This window comes from Syngnathus scovelli, chromosome 6, assembly GCF_024217435.2.
Source record: "Syngnathus scovelli strain Florida chromosome 6, RoL_Ssco_1.2, whole genome shotgun sequence".
Lineage (NCBI taxonomy): Eukaryota > Metazoa > Chordata > Actinopteri > Syngnathiformes > Syngnathidae > Syngnathus > Syngnathus scovelli.
In genome coordinates, this window is record NC_090852.1 from 18,294,948 (window position 1) to 18,300,946 (window position 5,999).

Consider the following 5,999-nt stretch of genomic DNA (forward strand, 5'->3'; position numbering starts at 1 on the left):
TTGATGTCTCTCTCTCGCTCTCTCTCTCTCACAAACACACACCGAGAAATTGATTTTGAATGACACAGCAGAAACGATTAAACACACACACCGGCGCTTTTGAACTATTGATTTTTAATAATAGGCCCACACTGCACAACAAAATAACAAAAAAAAAAATGTTCTCTTCGATGGTATTATTATAGTTTTTGTTTGTTTACGCCGCACACACTTTCTAACACACTGGCTCTGACAAATGAGCAGGAAGGTCATTAAGAAAATGTCATGGGCGTCATTACCAGACAGATAATCACAGCGGCCCGCTTCCAAAGTCAAAACTGAGCTGTTTTTTTTTTTTTTTTTCTGCATCATTAAGCTAGGACACAACACTGCACGGGTGACATAAGCATTAGCGCCTGATGCATCACGCCATCGCAAAAAAAACTGCATTTGAAACGTTCGCCCGAGCACCAGACAATTTGTCGTTAAGTCGCTAATGATTACAAATGAGCTAGCTGTTGCGTCGCTAACGATAAACCATTCGAACACTCGTCTAGACGTCCAAATGAACTTTTCAACTAAGCTCCCGGTTACCGATCAAGTCTGTGTCCTTGAAATATCAACAAAAATTTTCAATGCACCAAAAGTACTGGACACGACGGAAACATCAAGACTAATAATTAACTCGGTAAACAGAACATCAAAGATAATCTGGGCTTAATTTTAAAATGCATGTTATGAAAACATCAAAGATGTTTTTCAATTTTAAATCTAAATGAACGCACTCTGCGATCAAAGGAAATGTAGTTTCGGATTTGTTCGCGGTGTATTAACGTCCTAGCTTACCGGTGTCAAACTCAAGGCCCGGGGGCCAGATAGGGCCCGCCACCTCATTTTATGTGGCCCGCGAAGACAAATTTTGCATCAAATTCGTGTGTCATGACTAGAATTAAAAATTGTCTTCACTTTTAATATATTTTTTAAAATATTTGACCAGATTTTTTCTCGTCTGATTTGAAATCGAGTCATTTGTTTTGTAGCTTTTACTGTATATAATATGAGGTGCTCATACATTTATTCATAATGGCCCTCTGAAAGAAGCTACAGTGCGGCCCGCGAAAAAAAACGACTTTGTCCAAGCCGTATAGTTGATGTGAGAGTAGCAACAGGCGGGACATAACCGGCCCCCGATGCCTAACCCGGGCCCTCGTCCACCAACCTGTGCTCCTGACCTACTTTCCCGGCCTCATCTGTCACGGCTGGAATCGTACCCCCGTGAATCCCATTTATCGCTCCTGGCTTTTTTTATTTTTTTTATTACTAACCATCCGCTCCGACATTTGAATATTTCATCATGGCGGCGTAACGCTTTCAACACGGAATGTGATTTAACCGCAGCGGCGGTACACGCGACTGACAGCGTGATTATCGCTGTCAAAAAGTGATACATGGTCCATGTCGTAACATGGAGCGATGAGACGGGAGCAGGACGGCCCTCGCGTCTCGTAAATTTGCCGCACAAGTAGCGAGGGAAGCCGCCGTTAATTTTCCTTTCTTTTCTAAATTGATTAGCGCATCAGGATGGCAGGCTAATTGCCAAGATTGGTAGAGTAACAGTTCCAGAATAGTCTAGCCAAACCTTCTTGTTTCTATTCGGTGCTCGAATGAAACAAATGTTTGAGGATTATTGAGCAAGAATCCAGGTTTGACGATGAATACGATTCACAGGGGAAATGCGAAACAATCTGGTTTCTATTTGGCGCTCAAGCAGCTGTTATTTCAAACGGATTAATAATTGTAACTTTACCACATGCCAGACCTTCTTGTTTAAACTTTTAAGGATTTGAACTCCATTTTAAAGAACTGCTGATAGTTAGCCTCCCTATTGTCGAGAGGAGGTGCTAGCATGACGGTATGCTAACCCTCAGCTAGCAATTAGGGGTTAAAGGTCTCTGGCAGCAGATGTGTTGTTGTTGTGCAGCTGCAACCCGCCTGCCAGCGTCAATCGATACCAGCGGATACGGGCCATGAGCCCCCCCCCTACCCCGCAACCCCGGGGGAGTCAATCACATGGTCACATGATCAATACTCAGCGTATTCCTTTATTAGCTCTGCAGCAGCAGCAGTCACGTGTTCCTCCTGCGCTGCGACTCTTTTTTTTCGTTTGTAATGGATAAGCTTCTTGCTTAGACATTCGATAACCATTGAATGCTTGAAAATTTTATTTTTTTTGCTGCTCTAGCCTAGAAGAAAAACTAGGAGGGTCATTTACTCCTACTGTAGCATTTCTTTAATAGACTCCTATTGGAGTGCCAACCAAGCAGTTTGGCATTTCAACACCAAAGAGCAGCAGGTTGCACCTGATGAATAATGCGGACATGTCGTTACCTATCAACCAAATGTGAATCTTCTCAGAAGCAGATCAATCGAGTACAGCGTAAGCGATTAAACGGCCATTGATGCGTCTGAGCGTGCAATTGCAATGTTTCGGCGCTCTGTGATTGCTGAGAAAATGATTGCAAAATGATTGTTAAACCTAGAAGAGTGCTGACAGGGAAAAGGTGCACGACATAGACTGGCAGGGGGGAAAAAATCGATAGGTTTTATTTTTTTTTCAATTGCTCAGGCGGCAAATAGAAAAGAGAAAAAAAAGTGGCAGACAGGAAGAAAAATTAAACTCTATTTTTTTTTACTGCCCAAGCACCTGACTAGAAATCATTATGAATGGTGGAAAATAAAAACAATTATGATTAATTAATTTTTTTTTCACCACTCGAGTTCCAATGAAGAAACACAATAGATAGCAAAAAAAAAATAACTTTTAAGAAAAAAAATTAAAAATCTCTTAACATAAAGGTAACCTCGGTCCTGTTGGTTTTTCTCTACCATCTAAGGAAACAAGGTGAAACCAAAAAGAGGTCACACGGGGACCACCAGGACCACCACTTTCACGCATGTAATAAATCTTATTTTTCAACCAGTCGACTTGTACTTTGCGACAGGAAACACTCGCAGATGGTGCGCGACGTTCACACAACAGCCTAACAAATGGAAAGAGTAAACGAAGTCGACAGTCGCTCCCCGAGTGGAACATCCGGCAGGTTCCGCCATTGCGGAGAAAATAAATAGGTACTTCTTCTCAGGACAAAAAAAAAAAAACATTATGAGTAAAATAGGTGCCTTTGACATTCCAGCACTACAATAGAGAAAAAAAAAATGCAGAATGGCCGCAAAGCGTGACGCGACCATCGGGATTGAATCGACAAATAAGCCAATGTTTGCCTTGATCTGCACGCTTCAGATAAAAATGGCCGACGAATGAAAAGCCAGACGAGCGTAGCAAAGCCTACATTCCCGCCGTTGGAATCTGAACAGGTGTTTTGCGAGGGAAAACAGATTAGGAGTTCATATGTGGTTATGTTTAATCAGTTAATGAGTCCATACGGTTGGACTAAAGTCTGTGAATCTTAATTGGTCGACTTATCCATAAATTGTCCGTCACTGAAGACGATAACTTTTTTTTTTTTTTCTCTCTCAACAGGATGTCAACGTTGCGGCTCTTTTCTTCAATACAGTACACACAAATGTCAACAAAAGCATTTTTTTTTTTTAGCCGCCTGATTTTTCAAGTGAGCAAAAGTATTGGAACATAGCTGCTCAGGTGTTGCCTTTAAAAAAAAAAAATGCTTCAACATTAAAAACTGTTTGTTTTGTTGACCTGTGAAAAATGCATTTTCTGTTACAGAGCAAACATGAAGGTCAGAGAGATGTCTACTGGAAAAAAAAAAAAGCATCTTAAAGCTGAGTCAAGAGGGAAAAATCGATCGAAGCTTTTGCAAACATTGGGTGAAAGCAATAACGCAATTTGGATTGTCTGGGAAAAGTAAGAAACTACTTCACTACCCTTCAATGACTGACGTGCATTTATGTTCTTTATACTGTATTCCATGTCAGGGCTTTGCACAAACATATCAGCTAGGTCACTGCGCCGTCGGGTTGAATTCATCGCTGACCTATGCTTCTCATTTCCGCCGCACCATCTAAGGTCTTAAACAGGGGCAGGCGTGGGAGGGCGCGTTGGCGTAGGTAAAGCATTGAGGTGAGGCCAAAAGAGTCTTCGAGCAGATCCGAGTTATGAAAAATGACCGCTTTACTGCGTAGACCCTGAGGATAGAATTAAAATTTGAAAAAAAATGTCAGAGGCTTACACTTTGATATAACAAGAGCATGTTTGGAAAAGGTCACGCTTGTCATTTCTGAAACTCTGGCATCCATTTTAGCTCCTTAGTAGCATCGGGTTCTTATTTTCAAAATAGGTTTTGTTACAGGGGACATATTATACTGTTTTTTAACACAATTTAAAATGGTTTCCTGGTCAAGAATAATGCACATCATGTTTCTTGCCATGGCTTGTTTAAGAGGTAGAAGAAAAGTATCTCAACATTTTCCGACTATATTCCTATTCCCATTATTTTCTATCGGTGGATAAATATCGCATTCTAATGGGAAAATTATTCTATCATGACTGGCATGTGTAATTTCTGGAATATTTTTATCCTCACGTCTGAATGCACTTTGGTTTATGCCTCGTTGAAACAATTAGAATATGCCACGAATCAATTTGCACTGTGCAGCTGAGCGCCATTTCCCACTTGTCCTTCGTCTTCCTCTTCTGTTTCAGATATGGAAGCAAGGTGCATGGCTAATTAAAGCGATAATTACTTTTCGGCTCTGTGAATGACTGTTGCTTTAAACGGGGGTCTTGAGGGTACCTAAAATAATGTGGCCAAAGGTCCAGTGTGGCTTTATACCTCAGGATTCTACTCAATATGAGGGACTATTCTGCCATCTAGTGGCGAATGAGTCTTACTGTAAGACAATGCAAGTCTCCCTTGACTAAAGCTAAAACTTAACTTTCAATTTGTTCATTTGATTTTTAATCAGCCTATCTTCAGGCTTACAAATGTAGTTTTGCAAACGGAGGCAATTTATCTGACTTTTTATTTTGTTATGTAACATTTTCATTTATAGAAAAATGTTTGAATATTTAGTAAAAGGTAAGAGGCCTTCAACACATCTTAAATTCACCTTCTACAAATCTGCAAGCACCCCGCTAATACTGATAATTATAAATTGTATTAATGTCAACCTATCAAACGATAGATGCAGCTCTTTCTGCATTGCCCCAACTTGACCCTCTTTGCAAGTTAGCCAGATTATTTTTTAAAAATCCAAACAGAAAATAAATTCGACTATGCAAAAAAAAATCTAATTAACAATGGTGATGAAAGAAAAATTGTAGAATGTTTTTAGTATGCATCCCAAGTGAATGATTAGCATCAAATTTAATGCTAATGTCCCGAGAAATGCAAAATTATTCTCTTTGAATTCATTTTCCTAAATTTCTGGTATACATTATAGCCGATGGATCACTTCGCATTTATGAATAACCAACGCAGTACAGTAGTTTCCTGCACTGCAGATGTTAAATTGAACGTCAATCAACCAAAAGAGGGCGGTCCGTTGTCTCCATCCAAGCATTTCATTTGCTAATGTTCTTACTGGAAACGCCTTTTAATGCGTTTCTATCTTTTGATTGGTCCAACTCGGCGCAGCAACATCATACGTCATTGATACGAAACGCTTTGATTGGCGACTCGCTTGCCCCACATTAAGCGAAACGGCTAGGCAGCTAACGCAAACAAGCCCGGGTGAGCTAAAGGGGGAGATTGATGCGTGTGCTTTGTTGTGCGCTCATCTTTCTGCTCGTCGCCATCCTGTTTGCCGTCAGAAAGCCCAGTCTTTACAACTGTTACATTTTTTTTCTCCAAGGTAGTCACAAAACATTTTCAAAACTGACGCTACCTTGGTGAAGGTAGGGCACATTTCTTTTCTCTCCCCGAGACGCAAACGCCGCACCGGCTGATCCAAAATGGCGTCGCGGTAGCTGACAAGTGAAAATTTGCTATTTAGCAGCACTAGCCGGTAGCGTGTTAGCATTCGAGATGGCTGCTAGCTAA